Source organism: Thalassophryne amazonica, chromosome 15 (genome assembly GCF_902500255.1).
Source record: "Thalassophryne amazonica chromosome 15, fThaAma1.1, whole genome shotgun sequence".
In the NCBI taxonomy this organism is placed as follows: domain Eukaryota; kingdom Metazoa; phylum Chordata; class Actinopteri; order Batrachoidiformes; family Batrachoididae; genus Thalassophryne; species Thalassophryne amazonica.
The window spans coordinates 63,615,155-63,633,750 of NC_047117.1; the positions used below are offsets into that span (position 1 = coordinate 63,615,155).

General features: G+C 40.4%; 1 protein-coding gene and 1 long non-coding RNA gene across 4 annotated transcripts in view; both read left to right on the top strand.

Annotated features, from left to right (window-relative positions):
- The window catches only part of sept9b (septin 9b), a 201,661-nt gene that overhangs the window by 93,394 nt on the left and 89,671 nt on the right, over positions 1–18,596 (top strand). The window lies entirely within an intron of this gene.
- LOC117525528 lies at positions 8,893–16,845 on the top strand. The gene is made up of 3 exons (XR_004565082.1): positions 8,893–8,914; positions 10,394–10,396; positions 16,781–16,845. It is a non-coding gene; the product is annotated as an uncharacterized LOC117525528 (long non-coding RNA).

An 18,596-nucleotide genomic window follows, 5' to 3' on the forward strand; every position in this document is an offset into this window, starting at 1 on the left:
TCCACAGTCAGACATGGCAACCACCAACTTGTGCACTGGAGCATTGCGCTGGTAAACCAAGAACCCCTTCCATGCCAGCTGGTGTTCTAGTACTGACCAACGATGCCACCTTACTGCATCATTAAACTGAGGCATCAGTGTTATAGTGCCTTGATATTTGCAATTTTTTTCCCATGCCTTGGCCTTATGCTGCGTTCACATTGGTGGCACATAAACCATCACAGCGGTCGTTAACACAGAATTTTTTTTGTCTGTCAGCAGCAGACTGCAGGTGGCGGTGTGAAGCATGGCCATTTTCTGTACTAACAACATGGACAATCATTTACTTAATTCAAAGAGACGACAGAGCTTTAACATTTTGACCATTATTATATTAAAATAGGAAGCTCTGGCTTTGATGGCAGCTTCAAAATTTCTTTCTCTAAATTCACATTTACTTGTTTAGAAGCAGGCCACTCTCTGAACTTAATAAGCCCTCTTGTGTTGTCTGTTTTTCCTCCTCATTAAAGATGAAAACAACAATGGGATTCTTGTCACTAAGGGGCAAAAGTTGAACATTTCTAAACTTTTCATGGCAGAGGTGGTGGAATTTTTCCATCAACCTCTCATTGAAAACAATAGAATATCCAGTTTTTCGTCTGCCACTTACAGCTGACGTGAACGTTAGCCTTGATTTTTCCATTAAAGGTATTTTGATGCCTTAACTGTGGTCTTGGATGTCTTCGTCTTAATTCATCAAAGCCCTGGTCATCTAAAGAAAATTCAAACCATATATAATTTTGCTAATTTGAAAGTAATTTTTTAAGAACAGCTTTGTGTGATAACATGGCATTGTGAAGTTGATACAAGCTCTTGGGAAACATAATCAAAACATACATCATTAAACACTGTATTATTTAATTTTGAATTTAAGAAATCATACATAGATTAATATTAGAAACACTTTGGGTGTATTTAGCCACAACTGCAAGATTACAAATTGAGTCAAACGTATTTATAATCTTTAGGGAAGGTAATTATCAGACATTTTTGTGCACATTTCAACTACAGTTCTGGAAACTAATGAACCTGTGGAATACAAAATATGTACTTTTACTGTAAACAACTGCTGTTCTTTAAGTTTCAAAATACACCATGTTTTTTTTGGTGTAAAAAATGTTCTTTGGCTCATGTTCTCATGTTCTTTGGCTCTTTGTTTTGTGTGATCCTCCATCTTTATATGATCTATCCCCCCACCAAATTTCCACCTTGGGCTTGAGAAGTCAGAACCTTGGCATTAGCCTTGAGGTTTCGGTCTGAGACTACATCACTGCGCTGCAGACGAAACAACTTTGGCATTCTTCCATGGGGGTGAGAACTTGTTTTCCCTCTTTGTATTAGGCTCAAACCAGCACTCATCCTGTGTTTAGGAAACGTTTAATTAAAAAACAAACCGCAACACGTCTGCTTTCCACCGCATCGTCACTTTTTCTTTGCATTTTCACTTTGTTTGCCATGTAATTTGCCCAAAAACTCAGAGAAAGTGCCATGTTTCTGACGGGGACAGACGAGTGCTGTCCCGGGAAGTAGGATTATGCTTCTTCATTTAACCCCTTTAGCGCCCACCCTCAAACGAGACTACGGTACCCAATTGCCTTGTGTTACAAATTCCTACAGGGTCTGATATTTGCATGTAAAAGTGAGGTACACGTCAAAAGCCCAGAGAAAAGGATGTGTTTCTAAGTCAGTGAGTCGGGGTCCATTACGACTGCCAGACCAGCCAAAGCAAGAGAGCTGCCAAAGCCCAGTCCTTGATTTTTCACTCAGGGTCGCCACCAAGGTTGGGTAGGATTACTTTGAAATGTAATCCAAAACTAATCAGATTACAAGTAATCCAAATACATACATGTAATCCACATGCATTCTTTCAAAGTAATCCTACCCAACCTTGGTCGCCACAGCAGATCCAAGGTGGATCACATGTTGATGTGGCACAAGTTTTACGCTACATGCCCTTTCTGACACAATTCCACATTCCATGGAGAAATGTGGCACAGGTGGGGTTTGAACCGGGAACCTTCCATGCTGAAATCAAGTGCACTAACCACTTGGCCACCACCCCTGTCTACGAGGGCCCTCAGTTTGTCCACAGTAGTAAAGTTCTTAAAGAATATTGATGGCAGTATCATAGGTGAATTGTAAAAGAAACAGTGCTTTAATGCAAAAGCATCATTTATTTGACCAGATGGTAGTTGAAACAGTTAAATATAGTCTTTGATGTCAGCATTTTTGGAGTCCAGCTGGAAATCTTTGGGAAAGACACCGACATTCGCCAATAAACAAACGCTCAGACCACAAATTCTGTGTCGTTCATCTGCTTCGTGGTCATCATTATAAAAGAAATGGACAGTTTTCACTCTGTGTTGTAAAAAGCTGATGAAAAAGCAAATGCAAGCCTGAGTTATTGTAACCTTGAGGTGACGTGTGTGTGTTCTGAGGAACAAACTTAGTGGGGCACAACTGAGCTGAAAATACAGACGCAGAATAATCTGCCTTTATTTTTCATTTACATCCAGTGATTTGAAGATGGTGCTAAATCCGGGATGCAACTTTTTTGAGATAAACTTACTTTTTCCTTCCTGATTTGTCACACATGCTGTCTACATTTGCTCCACGGGGGAGCGGAGCAACCAAAGCAACAACACAACAGGAAGTCTCCATCAGAGTCAACTATCTTCCCTGTAGATATCCATAGCCAGATGTTCTTCCTCTCTTCTCCTTCTGACCTCCTCTTTCTGTTCTCCTTTTTTTTAAACCCCTTGTCTGTTTATTTCACTCCAGTATGAGTCACAGCTGGCTCGTACCTATGAGATTATACTGCATTCAAGTGTCTGCACTGGTAACATCGCAGCAAAAAATAAAATGTACATGAGCGGGTGAGTGAGTTGGTCCATCCCAGCCAGATTGTGTAGAAGTCAAAAACAATAAATCCTTTCATCTTTAACTCGCCAAATTAAAAAACAAACAAACACATAACAAGGATGATTAGTTTGTGGTGAATATTGATGCACCAGATTAATCCCCAAAGCAACTTTGTTTTGCTTATGTAATATCCCACAGATGTATCTGCTCCACTCCTCATGTTAGTGTAACTAATTTAACAATATAAATGGGGATTACCGTGTAATAAAAGAAAAACGATAATGAGAGTGGACTCTTAAGAGCCAAAGATGTGAGCAACAACAGTGATTCAGACACAGCTTCAACAGATGCGTAACGTTTGTATTAACACAAGGTGAACAATATGACAAGTCTGTTAAAAGATAATAAAACAAAATAAAAAGTGTGAACAAATGTGCAAAAAACATAAAATTGTCCCTTTGGCCGCATGGACTGATCATTGGGGCCCTTATGGTGCACATAACTGGTACTCATGGTGCCCCGTGTGTGCAAAACATCATTGATGCACAGCAGAGAGAAACACTTTTCCTACAGTCATTTCTTTCCTCTTATGAAGTGCTGCCTTCGTGTTTTCTGCTGTGCATCATTTATTTTTAGCATGCACAAGCACCATGAGTACCAGTTATGTGCATGCCTACACAAATTTGCAAAAGGGAATTGCATGATTGTTTCCTACCACAGCTAAGGGGCATCCAGGAAAGATTGAGTGTGTTGGGTGTCTGTCCCACCACACCCGGACATCCAGCAGAGAATGTAGAGCTGCGTGGATGTGCACGTATTCCAGGAGTGGATTGGTCATTGAGAGTACCAGGATTTTTCCTGGTGGGCCGATGGCTGCCATTTTGTGTTTTTTGTTTTTTTGCTCGGAGACTAGTCAGCTGCCTTTTGGCAGGACAGTCTGAAGCCACTCCATTGATATCTTGGCTGTGTGCTTAGGGTCATTTTCCTGCGGAAAAATGAACTGTCACCCCAGTCTGAGGTCAAGAGCAATCTGGAGCAGGTTTTCATCCAGGATGTCTCTGTACATTGCTGCATTCATCTTTCCCTCAATCCTGACTAGTCTCCCAGTTCCTGCCACTGAAAAACATCCACACAGCATGATGCTGCCACCACCATGCTTCACTGTAGGGATGGTGCCTGGTTTCCTCCAAACATGACACCTGGCATTCATGCCATAGAGTTGAATCTTTGTTTCATTAGACCAGAGAATTTTGTGTCTCGTGGTCTGAGAGTCCTTCAGCTGCCTTTTGGCAAACTTCAGGTGGGCTGCCATGTGCCTTTTACTAAGGAGTGGCTTCTGTCTGGCCACTCTACCATACAGGCCTGATTGATGGATTGCTGGAGAGATGATTGTCTTGGAAGGTTCTCTCTCCACAGAGGAATGCTGGAGCTCTGACAGAGTGACCATCAGGTTCTTGGTCACTTCCATGACTAAGGTCCTTCTAACCCAATCGCTCAGTTTAAACGGGCGGCCAGCTCTAGGAAAAGTCCTGGTGGATCTGAACCTCTTCCATTTATGGATGATAGAGGCTACTGTGCTCATTGGGATGTTCAAAGCAGTAGAAATGTTTCTGTATCCTTTCCCAGACTTGTGCCTTGAGATATCCTGGGGTGACAGTTCATCTTTCAGCAGGACAATGACCCTAAGCACACAGCCAAGATATCAAAGGAGTGGCTTCAAGACAACTCTGTGAATGTCCTTGAGTGGCCCAGCCAGAGCCCAGACCTGGATCCGATTCAACATCTCTGGAGAGATCTTAAAATGGCTGTGCACTGACACTCCACATCCAACCTGATGGAGCTTGAGAGGTGCTGCAAAGAGGAATGGGGGGTCATTCCATGTTAATTCAACGAATATTTGAGGGGCCTCACGCACTTTGTCTCAGATTTTATTTAAATTTTAATCAAATATTCCCAGACTATTCAGAACAACAAATCTGGAGTTTAGGCCAAGTAGTTTCTGAGATATGGCCAATTTAGTGTGCATGGTGTCTGACGTTTTTTAGGCAATAATTATGGCCGTCATTTCTGGAGCCATGTTCAAGGTAGAATATCTCGGCAAATAATGTACCTAGAGGCCTGAAATTTTCTGTGGCAGTTGTCATGGACACCTGGACTTGGACTATAGTCAAACAACAGACATTGACAATAAACTGTGAAGTTTATGTATGCTCAAACTATGGAAAATATTACATTGACTATTGCGAGCATCCATGTTTGAGACACTGAAGCATACCATTACACTCAAAGAAGCCTTTCCATTTCTTGGCTTCTTCATGCCAGCTGTGCTGGCTATGAAATATGTAAACTTGGCATATCTGTGGTAAACAGTTATTGTGGGAGAAACCTCTGAAATTGTGGTCGAATTTTATTAGAAGAAAAGCTCATGTGGGCAGTAAATAAAACTCTTCAAACTGTTTCCATTTTGAAGGTATTGATATCTACTTTATGTGTTATAAATACGAGGTCTGTTAGAAAAGTATCCAACCTTTTTATTTTTTTCAAAAACCATATGGATTTGAATCACGTGTGATTGCATCAGCCAAGCTTGAACCTTCGTGCGCATGCGTGAGTTTTTTCACGCCTGTCGGTTGCGTCATTCGCCTGTGAGCAAGCTTTGTATGAGCAGTGGTCCACCCCTCTCATCGGATTTTTATTGCGAATAAATGTCTGAAGGATTTGGAGCTTTGCTGCATCAAATTTTTCCAGAAACTGTGAGAGACCTCCAGGTGGACACCATTCGGAAAATTCAGATGGCTTTCAGGGACAATTTTATGGGGATTACACAGATTAAGGAGTGCTCCAGCCGGTTTAAAGACCGCCCACAGCATCTGAGAGCGTGGCGCACTCCGAGCGCCGATCAACAGGCTCAAATCCCGCTGAAACAACCAGATCATTTCCAATGTGAAGGCTTTGTTGATCCGGGACATCGTCTGACTTGCACAAAAGTCAGACGACGTGGACATCAAGACTTTTTCGGCACATTCCACTGTTACAGGAGTTTTTGTCATGGAAAGAGAAGTGGAGGGATGCACCATGGAGCCGCGAATGGCGCGGGACAAAAGCACCTCCGTGTTGGTCTCACAGGACGGCTTTCAGATGACTTTCAGACGGCTTTCGGTGGCTTTTCAGTCGTGTGACTAACCGAGAAATTGTGAATGAGCTGGACATGCCAGGACATGTCCTGTGATGCTTCATCACGGCGTTGCTTTGCGCCATGTGGCTCCACCACGACGCGCGGAATTTATCCGCACGTCTGTCTCAATGTGCCGAAAAAGTGCAGATGTCCATGTCTTCTGCAATTCCTGTGGAAGTCAGACGACGTCCCGGATCAACACAGCATCCAGTGTGGAAATGAACGGCACATTTCACTGTTACAGGAGTTTTTGTCATGGAAAGAGGAGCGGAAGAATTCTGCGCGTCGCGGTGGAGCTGCATGGCGCAAAGCAACGCCATGATGAAGCCTCACAGGACATGTTCTGGCATGTCCAGCTCATGCACAATTTCTCGGATAGTCACACGACTGAAAAGCCACCGAAAGCCGTCTGAAAGCCATCTGAAAGCCGTCCTGTGAGACCAACACGGAGGTGCTTTTGTCCCGCGCCATTCGCGGCTCTGTGGCACATCCCTCCGCTTCTCTTTCCATGAAAAAAGCTCCTGTAACAGTGGAATGTGCCAAAAAAGTCTTGATGTCCACGTCTTCTACCATTTTTGTGGAAGTTAGACGACGTCCCGGATCAACAAAGCCTTCACGTTGGAAATGATCTGGTTGTTTCAACGGGGTTTGAGCCTGTCGATCGGTGCTTGGAGTGCGCCACGCTGTCAGACGCTGTGGGCGGTCTTTAAACCGGCTGGAGCACTCCTTCATCTGTGTAATCCCCATAAAATCATCCCTGAAAGCCACCTGAATTTTCCGAATGGTGGCCACCTGGAGGTCTCTCACAGTTTCTGGAAAAATTTGATGCAGCAAAGCTCCAAATCGTTCAGACATTTATTCGCAATAAAAATCCGACAAGAGGGGTGGACCACTGCTCACACAAAGCCTGCTCACACAAAGCCTGCTCATAGGCGAATGACGCAACCGACAGGCGTGAAAAAACTCACACATGCGCACGAAGATTCAAGCTTGGCTGATGCAATCACACGTGATTCAAATCCATATGGTTTTTGCAAAAAATAAAAAGGTCCGATACTTTTCTAACAGACCTCATATGACCTTCTTTGTGAAACTCCTTCCTGGTTAATTTAAGCATCCAATTATGGCTAATTTTTACACTTGCGAATATATTTCTAGTGCTGAAATGACAATTTCAATTTAATTGTGTGCACACACTGCATTCATATGATTCATGGCACACCCCAGAATGCTTGCACATAGATCTGCCAGGGGGATTCACCAAGGTTTCCACAGTTACTAGGCGTATATCCACCTGCATGATGAGTGTGATGTTGTGTGAGACCAAAATTAGAGTCACATGATCAAACTTTCTTGTCGTAGTCAGGACTCTAGTGTTCTGAATCATCTGAAGACCCCTAATGCTTGTACAAGTCAATTCGAGATTAATCAAAGGTCTGAATCAATGTTTCTGCATCTGTCATTGACAAAGTACATCAAATCCTTGTAATATTCCAGTTTTTAAAAAAGCAGTCTTTATAAATTCTCTAACATGGAGATCAAAGGACAACGTAGGATCAAATCTCGTCCCTAGATTTTTTAACTTAGTACTTTGTCGAATGACGCAACCATCTAAACTCACTGATGACCAATCAAACTGACCATCAACTCTTTTTCAGAATTCAAAAGCAAGAAATTATAAAACAATCATCTTCTCACAGACAACAAACCAGGATAACAATGATAAAGATCTGATAAATATGATGTCAGAAAGTAAGTGTTTACACTGAAAAAAGAACCAACTTAAAAAAGCATTACACATGGTAAAATCTGAATGAATGAAGTTGTTTGAACTTAAGCTTGTAAGTTAGAGTTGATCTAGAGTTGATCTAACTTACAAACTTAAGTTCAAACAACTTCATTCATTCAGGTTTTAACAATTGTAACATTTTTTTAAGTTGGTTCAACTGTTCTCTTTTTTCAGTGTAGGCTACCTTCAGCTCTGGGGCCTGTACTACGAAGCAGGGTTACTGGCTTATCAGGGTAACTTCGGGAGTAAGTTGATGACGTGTGGAGTAACTTCTCGGCTAACCCGTACTACGAAAGGTGGATAGGTTTCCACCGAGGCATGCTGCCACGGCAACTTACGCCGTGCGGCAAACCTGCTCCAAGCAGGTTATGTTCCAGGATTAGCTTGAGGTTTTCGATTAACCACTCCCTTTATAAGTACCGTCCATCCACCTTCAATCACTCCGAAGACAATGCCGGCCTACCTGGATGATCCGTTTGATATTGGGGCACAAACTGTGAGGGGCTCTCTTCGCAGGGCGAGGGTTTTTAAAGACCGCCAGAATTGTTTCATTTCCAAAGCTCAGGTGGCCACCACTGTTTGCGTCTTTCTCTGACACTATGCTGCATGAAAATCTGTTGTAGCGCACTCAGAATAAAAGAAAAACATTTCAAAATGTGTCCCCTGCCAGACACAGACCAGGAATGTCACCATATTTTATTTATTTGTTTGATCAAAATCCAGCAGGTAAACAAAAATCAAGCTTCAAAGACACATCAGACTTCAAGGTTGAATTTTGGTTCTCACAAAAGGAAATTACAACTTCACCGCAACACTTGTGGGACATGAGTTTAATCTGTCATTGTTTCTACTTTAGAACATTGGTGTAATTATAAAGATACAGTACTGTCAAAAGGTTTCTGGCACTTTAAAAGAGCCAAGATCTTTTAAAAATAATACAGATCTCCTTAACATGTAATATTTATGAATACATACCTGTATAAGTGAAAGGTATGACCACATGGAATCACAATGGAAACAAGCATTTTTGTGTGTGTGTGTGTGTGTGTGTGTGTGTGTGTGTGTGTGTGTGTGTGTGTGTGTGTGTGTGTGTGTGTGTGTGTGTGTGTGTGTGTGTGTTACCCTGTTTTTGATGTATTTATATGTTTAGTTAATACATTTTTGTATTATTTTATGCATGTTTACATTTTATACGAATAAAAATCAATCAATCGATCAATCACATTTCATGTTCAGAAAAATACATTATTTTCTTGAGGTGTTTTTCTGAGATTGCTAAGAAAACTTTGTTGTATTTAATCAGGTTTTGACAATTGTTTTATTTTTGAACAGCCATTAGAAACTGCCACATGTTATCAGGAACTGAGTAGTGGGCTTACAATTTATTTATTTATTCATTTATGTATCCATCTTTAAAAATGAGGTTTCTGCTGAGAAAATTGGATATTTGATTTAATGAATTTACAAAAAATTTCAAATTAGATTTTTGTTGGATTTGGAAAGTTCAGTCATTTCATGTGAGATTTGTGTTGGTTTCAGAAAGTTTAGATTCACATTTAATTTTCTTTTCTTTTTGCATTTGTTTATGCAGCATTTATGTTCAGTTAATGCTTCTGAAAATTCCATAGACTTGACTGATGTGAGTTGCAGCATATTTAAACATTAATATATGTTCATGCGATAATTGCAGTTATGTTACGAGTAGACACTGACCTGCAGTCAGTTTTTCAGTTTGATAATGGAGCATCTCCAGCTAATTTAATCGGATCCATTGAATAGTAGGATTATTTAGTTTTTACATAACAACAGTGACAGTTCAGATGAAGGTGCTGTAGAACTATGATGCAAAATCTGCTAACATGAGTGTGTTTATTAGTGTATGGCAGAGATTACGTGGTGTACTCAGAGACTGAGAGAAAGGTGTTAGACATTGCTCATAGGTTCATGCCTCTGGATATAAATCCATAAGTGTACACTTACCCTTAGAAAATGACAACATGCCTAAAACTTAAAGGGGTCCTATTGTGCAAAATCTGTGTTTACTAACCTTTTCGATTTCAACATGGTTGCAGTTTTGTGTCACACATTCTCAAAGTCCTACAATTCTGTTTGTATATGTGATAATTCCTAGGATTTTACCAAAATTTTGTCCTGAAACAGCTTATTTTCAACTCCAGTGACATAAGTCACCAAAGTATGTATCACCAGTGCTGCTTTCTGTATGAGACACGCCCACTTAGACAGTCTGTTTCTTTTGGCAATGAGTTCACACAGCGTGTGAGGTTTTGGGGGCATGACAAGCAGCAGGTCCTTTCTAGTTAAAACAGTTTTAAGGACACCTGAGTGTCTGGGGAATACTGTGGGCTGCAAACGTGTACGCATGGTGAGCCATCTTAATTTGTAGTAAAGGTGGAAAATATGAGCGGAAGGGAAGTTTGCATCCTCACAGCATGAATAATAACGTATGTGCGCACACGCTAACGTGACCACAGCCAGGTGTAAGGTTCAGCTCCAGCTTTGACAGGAAGGAAGTGTTTTTGTGGAATATATGAAAACTTTTCTCAAAATCTGCTGATGGAAAAAAGGGAAAAAACCTGAACCTTATCAGGACAGGAACAAATTAATCACTCTGTTGTTCCATCCACATTTGGACTGAACCTACTTAATACTCATGGACTTAAAAAAAAAAAAAACTTCAGAAAGCATTGTGTGCAGCCACTTGGGCAGCTGTGATAACACTGTGGGCGCAGAAAACACTCCACAGCAGCACACATTTTCACAGAACATTTGGAATTTGGACCACTTTCAGTTGATTCGCCAGAACCAGAAGTGACTGCAAAGCAGCATGAGTCAATCAGTAACATTAAAAATGAACTTTTTTAAAAGTTGAGACTGTCATCACGGCTGAAGAACCAGCAAAACAAAAAATACAATGCATATTCATTTCTCTGTTAAGTGTGGACTGCTGTGTTGAATGCAGTGTTCCGTTTTTAGTCATGCTTTCAGTCACAAGCCAGCCATCAGTGATACAACCCCTGGCAAAAATTATGGAATCACCGGCCTCGAAGGATGTTCATTCAGTTGTTTAATTTTGTAGAAAAAAAGCAGATCACAGACATGACACAAAACTAAAGTCATTTCAAATGGCAACTTTCTGGCTTTAAGAAACACTATAAGAAATCAAGAAAAAAACATTGTGGCAGTCAGTAACGGTTACTTTTTTAGACCAAGCAGAGGAAAAAAAATGGAATCACTCAATTTTGAGGAAAAAATTATGGAATCACCCAGTAAATTTTCATCCCCAAAACTAACACCTGCATCATATCAGATCTGCTCGTTAGTCTGCATCTAAAAAGGAGTGAACACACCTTGGAGAGCTGTTGCACCAAGTGGACTGACATGAATCATGGCTCCAACACGAGAGATGTCAATTGAAACAAAGGAGAGGATTATCAAACTCTTAAAAGAGAGTAAATCATCACGCAATGTTGCAAAAGATGTTGGTTGTTCACAGTCAGCTGTGTCTAAACTCTGGACCAAATACAAACAACATGGGAAGGTTGTTAAAGGCAAACATACTGGTAGACCAAGGAAGACAAAGCGTCAAGACAGAAAACTTAAAGCAATATGTCTCAAAAATTGAAAAATGTACAACAAAACAAATGAGGAACGAATGGGAGGAAACTGGAGTCAACGTCTGTGACCGAACTGTAAGAAACCGCCTAAAGGAAATGGGATTTACATACAGAAAAGCTAAACGAAAGGCATCATTAACACCTAAACAGAATAAAACAAGGTTACAATGGGCTAAGGAAAAGCAATTGTGGACTGTGGATGACAGGATGAAAGTCATATTCAGTGATGAATCTCGAATCTGCATTGGGCAAGGTGATGATGCTGGAACTTTTGTTTGGTGCCTTTCCAATGAGATTTATAAAGATGACTGCCTGTCAGGTAAAGGCATGTCAGGTAAAGGCACTGGGGAGATGGCTGTCATTACATCATCAATAAATGCACAAGTTTATGTTGATATTTTGGACAATTGAAAGGATGTTTGGGGATGATGAAATCATTTTTCAAGATGATAATGCATCTTGCCATAGAGCAAAAACTGCAAAAACATTCCTTGCAAAAAGACACATAGGGTCAATGTCATGGCATAGGGTCAATGTCAATGAGCAGATCTGATTTGATGCAGGTGTTAATTTGGGGGATGAAAATTTACAGGGTGATTCCATAATTTTTTCCTCAGAATTGAGTGATTCCATATTTTTTTTCCTCTGCTTGGTCTAAAAAAGTAACCGTTACTGACTGCCACAATCTTTTTTTCTTGATTTCTTATAGCGTTTCTTAAAGCCAGAAAGTTGCCATTTGAAATGACTTTAGTTTTGTGTCATGTCTGTGATCTGCTTTTTTTCTACAAAATTAAACAACTGAATGAACATCCTCCGAGGCCGGTGATTCCATAATTTTTGCCAGGGGTTGTATAAAGGCATGACGTGTTTAGAGCACACACATGCACACACGTGATCTATTCCTCTGTGTCTCAGAAACAAAGCAAACGGACAAGAACTGGCCTCACACACATTTTAGAAATAAAAAGGCATTTGTATGCAAATCTCTGCCAAGGTCAGAGAGGCTGCATCCTGCAGTATAAAAAAAAAAAGCATCAGAGAGCGGATGTATACCCTGTGATCTACACTCCACGATGTGAATGTTAAATAAATACACACTAATGGTGGTTTTTTTTTCATGTATAACTTCATCATATGACTTCTGTGTGACTTCATTATGAAGTAATTCATACCAGTCAATCATAAATATTTTTTGCTGATCAATATATGCTTTACATTGTCTATCTAGGCTCCTTGGTTGTTGAAAAAAAGGTGTCTTTTGGACAAGTGTTTCTTTGACCTTGGAATTTGGCCACGCTACTCCCAAATCTAATCTCCTGTAGACGTGTATGTCCAAGTAATGTTCCCACCAAGTGGTGGAAATCCGTCCAGCTGTTTTTGAGTTATCATGTCCACAGGCACACACCTGTGACAGCAGTACCCTGCTGTCACCACTTCACTGGCACGTAGGGTAAAACAAAAAGTCTGGGTTCCACCCCTTGTTAACAAATTTGCTCCCATTTATAGTCACACTGATTCCTGACTAAAACAGGGGATAAGGGTTCACTATTAAAACACCCTACTTAGCAACATTAAAAATGATTTCGTTTCACTGATTCATCCACTTCTGTTCAAAAATTTTGTGTTTCTGTTTTATTTACTTTCCAAGTCTTTCAGCAGAATTTGAGCAAATGACTTCTGCTATGACTCCACTCTCACTCTCATCTTTATACTAAGATGTTTGAAAATCAGTGGCCCCACACACTTTGTCTGGATCTTCTCCTAAATTTAACTGAAGTTTATTTCATGATTTAATGAAAATTGGTTTCAGTGCTGGTAGCATGGTGGATTAGTGGTTAGCACTGTTGCCTCACAGCAAGAAGGTCATGGGATCGATTCCCACCTGTGGCCTTTCTGTGTTGAGTTTGCAGGTTCTCCCCTTGTTTGTGTGTGTTCTCTTTGGGTGCTTCAGCTTCCTCCCACATCCAAAGACATGAAGGTTAGGTGGACTGGAAACTTTAAATTGTCCGTAGGTGTGAATGTATTTGTTTGTCTATATGTGGCCCTGCGAGGCTGTGACAGACTGCCATCCTGTCCAAGGTGTACGCTGCCTCACGCCCTGTGACTGCTGGGATAGGCTCCAGCCCCCTGCTATCCGAACTTGGGGTTGAAGATGAGTGTGTGGGTTGTGTGTGTGGTTTTAGTGCTTTCTAGGAATCTATGATTGCAATGCTGTAATTTAGTAAAATTATAAAAAGTAAATAAGCCCCTTCAGCTTCTCCCTTGTTTCGGGGTCACCACATGCAGATCCGAGGGGGATCTGCATGTTGATTTGGCAAGTTTTATGCCTGATGCCCTTCCTGATCCAACTCCACATTATATGGAGACCGGGCAGTGGTGGGGTTTGAACCAAGAACGTTCCGCACTGGAAACAAGCGCAAACTGAATCCTCTCAAAAAAGCAGTTGACCTAAAGGGGCCAAGTTGTGGAAATTAAATGATTTTATTTTGTTTTACACAGCCAGTAGGAGAGAGATGCACTGTTCAATCACAGACATTTAATTTGTCTCTAAACACTGACCCATTCCACGTTACGCGAGTTACAGTTTGGACTCACTTTTTCAACTTTGGCTCTCTGTATCTGTATTACTGTAATGTTAATTTGTAAACTTTTCTTACTGATATGTTACTACATGAATACTAAACAATTTAGCATGTGAAAAACATCTAGTCTTCAACATGTTTTTTCAGGCATGGTTTAAGTAGCATTATGTGGGTTACATTCAGACAATTTAAAGAAATGACAACATTTTCAAAACTGTGAAAGTTCTGTGAAGTGTGCAGTGATATTTTCTGGAGTTCTCAGTAATTGTACTGTACGATATCACTACTATTTGAATGGAGAAGTGGAATTAAGAAAACGTGAATTCAGAGAACTTTATCAGGTGAGATACAACATTACAAAAAAAGTTACGTGCGTTACACATCTGAAATTAGCAAAGTTTTCTTTATTTTCTAGTAATTATTTCACACTTTTAGACATTTTTTTGAATTTGAAATGTTTATCAACAATTAACATGCCCTTTTGGTGACTTTTGCACAATTTATTTTCAAATGGCTTTGCACCTGCTTTCCAGTCAACCTGTATATGGCTTCACAGAGATTCATTTGGAAACCATCCTAAATTTTAGTGGAAGACTTGCTGTTGTAAAGAATCCTGGACATAATAGGAAAGAAACTATTTTCAGATTTATACAGTAAAACTTGCATATAATGGTTTCAGGTGGACCAGTGAATTTGGTCCGTTATAATCCGTTATAGTCCGTTATAATTAGGATGACCTCTAATTTCCTGCTTTTAAACTCAGATAAAACTGAAGTTATTGTACTTGGCCCCACAAATCTTAGAAACATGGTGTCTAACCAGATCCTTACTCTGGATGGCATTACCCTGACCTCTAGTAATACTGTGAAAAATCTTGGAGTCATTTTTCATCAGGATATGTCCTTCAATGCGCATATTAAACAAATATGTAGGACTGCTTTTTTTTATCTCTAAAATTAGAAAGGTCTTGTCTCAGAGTGATGCTGAAAAACTAATTCATGCATTTATTTCCTCTAGTCTGGACTATTGTAATTCATTATTATCAGGTTGTCCTAAAAGTTCCTTGAAAAGCCTTCAGTTAATTCAAAATGCTGCAGCTAGAGTACTGACAGGGACTAGAAGGAGAGAGCATATTTCACCCATATTGGCCTCTCTTCATTGGCTTCCTGTTAATTCTAGAATAGAATTTAAAATTCTTCTTCTTACTTATGAGGTTTTGAATAATCAGGTCCCATCTTATCTTAGGGACCTCATAGTACCATATCACCCCAATAGAGCGCTTCGCTCTCAGACTGCAGGCTTACTTGTAGTTCCTAGGGTTTGTAAGAGTAGAATGGGAGGCAGAGCCTTCAGCTTTCAAGCTCCTCTCCTCTGGAACCAGCTCCCAATTCGGATCAGGGAGACAGACACCCTCTCTACTTTTAAGATTAGGCTTAAAACTTTCCTTTTTGCTAAAGCTTATAGTTAGGGCTGGATCAGGTGACTCTGAACCATCCCTTCGTTATGCTGCTATAGACGTAGACTGCTGGGGGGTTCCCATGATGCACTGAGTGTTTCTTTCTCTTTTTGCTCTGTATGCACCACTCTGCATTTAATCATTAGTGATTGATCTCTGCTCCCCTCCACAGCATGTCTTTTTCCTGGTTCTCTCCCTCAGCCCCAACCAGTCCCAGCAGAAGACTGCCCCTCCCTGAGCCTGGTTCTGCTGGAGGTTTCTTCCTGTTAAAAGGGAGTTTTCCTTCCCACTGTCGCCAAGTGCTTGCTCACAGGGGGTCGTTTTGACCGTTGGGGTTTTTCCGTAATTATTGTATGGCTTTGCCTTACAATATAAAGCGCCTTGGGGCAACTGTTTGTTGTGATTTGGTGCTATATAAATAAAATTGATTTGATTTGATTTGATAAACGAAATCCATTAAAACGGACAAAATCCATTATTTGTATAAAATAGACGAAATTCGTTATTTGTATAAAACGGATGAAATCTGTTATTTGTATAAAACAGACGAAACCTATTATATGTATGTAACGGATTAGTTACAGTCAGTAGGCCCCGAACGATCTACGGGGAAATTACATGGAAGTACTTTGCTACTTCTCATAGGAAAGGTGTTATTGATGGCGTCGATGTGGCAGCCAAGTCAAATGTCAGGGGAAAGGTGATGAGCAATGCCACCAATGTGCAGTCTGCCAAAGATTTTCGTGATGCAGACCAGAAATGTATGCCTGAGGTAAAGATTATGCGCATTCTCCAGTCTGAAATATCTGAGTTTATTGAGAAGGAGAATCCTTTGTCTGGTGTTCTGAATGCCCCTGGTATCAACAAAGATAGTCTATTAAGTGTACAGATGGTTCAATATGCAACTTGTTTTATACAGACATAGACAATGAACCACTGGTTTTTGTATTATACCCACAGGCTGCCCCCAAAAAGAATGGTTTAAAGTTGGTGACTGGGTTCTTATAAGGTATGATGGGTGCACCTTCCCTAGTGAGGTCATTCAGATCATACGTGATGACACTTAGAGTATTGGTGATGAAACCTGTAAGGAAGGGCAAATGGTCTTGGCCAATGCAGGTAGATGCCAGCTCCCAATGAGAAAGGAAACTCTCTGAAGTCCCCTGGGCAAAGTCCAGTTGAAGCAGCAGGTGCAGTTGAGCACCTAGCTGCCATGCTGACATCAGAGTGTGTGAATTTGAGGCATCATTATAAAGAACATTGAGCATCTACATCACATGGAAAAGTGCAACAGAAATGCAATGCATTTGACTGTAAAAATGGGCAAAAGTGGAACACAGTGACCTATATCAGTGCAAACATTAATATTCCTGGTACGTAGATTTATGTCATTGTGTCACTGGTCTATGGCTCTGTGAATGTCTTCATTTTTCAAGTGCTGTCCTCTTATGTGACTTTATGTGATTTAAAATATCACATAACACACAAAGCTGTTGTGAAATATTTTGCTGAAGACTCCAATGACCGCCATCACGTCTTTGATTACTACATATTCCTCAACCAGCTGAGTAAATTGCTCCTTGGAAAAGTGAAGAAATCTTCTCATCCTTTGTGAAGCTTATCAAAATGTACATGACAGAATACAGAGCAAGTAAGACAGTAAATGTGTCTCTCAGTAACAAACATTTTGAGATCCATCATCTACACTGAGCTGAATTTAGTGCTTACGCACACATGAACAGGAAGTGGTGAGCTTTGTTCGATCTGCCCAAGTAGGTCAGGTAACATGTGTATTAGTCCATTTAACTTCCAGTCATTTGAATTTTTACCCTAATCTCGACTTTTTCATCATCTGCTGTGAGAACGTAGATCATAAATTTGTGATATTGGGAGCTGGTGGGGTGGGGGTAGGGGGTGGTTTCATGATGGAGTAGCACCATGAAAAAAGAAAAAAGAAAGACATGACATTGCCGCTACAGTTTATCAGAAAGCACGCAGGAAACTCAAACCTAGCTTTGATCTGCCCTCTCATATGAAAACCATTCTCTGTTCCACTCCACCACAAAGCTGTTACTGGTGGTGCAACAGACAAATGTTGAACAGTTACTCCAATCACAGCTACAGAAACCTCTGAATCCTTCAGAGGTGTCTGGGTCTCTTGGTGGAGGTCTAGAACGGAAATGGCGTACTTCAGAATTAGACGTATTCCGCTTTGCGTGGCGTGATGCTGTCTTAGACTATAAGCATGCACTGCTACAATGCAGACCTATTACTCTGAGTTGATCAACAAAAACAAGCATAACTCAAAGTTCTTGTTGGACACAGTGGAAAGACTTATTTATGGACCACCACCTGTACTCCGCTCACCTTTTACAGCACAAGATTTCTTGGGTTACTTTGAGAAGAAAATAGAAGACATTAGGTTAAACATATCCCAGCATGCCTTAACCCAGCCAATACACCCTGCTATTGAGGTGGGTGCCATCACTGAGGTATTACCTATATTTGGGTGATTCTTAGACTACGGGCACTTATTATGTCCTTTGATCATATTGTATGAAAAACAGAAAAAAGGGGAAATTTCACACATTTATAGTTATCTTTACAATGAAAGTGTGTTAAGAAATTTGTTCTAGTAGTCTATGATGACTTTTTCACCTTTTTTCAGCATCATTATATGCAAATATTGCCTTTTTGTGCTTGTCCCACACCCAGACTTTTGATCTTCAATGATAAAAATGAATGGTAAAGAAACGTTTTTTCTAATGTTTTAAAATATCTCTGAATAAAATATCAGTAACATAATCAAAACATAATTGGGGTATTCAATGTCATACAACTGTTGTGATTTTTTTAAACATAATGTAGTTGTCCCACACTATTGCCGTAATTTCCACCACAACACTGTAATGTCCCTTTAAACAGTTTGTATGAAAGATTGTTTGGGTAGTTTCTATGGAGATAAACAGTGACATCAGAGCACATGTATATAGCGCCAAATCACAACAAACAGTTGCCCCAAGGCGCTTTATATTGTAAGGCAATGGTGTGGTGGAAA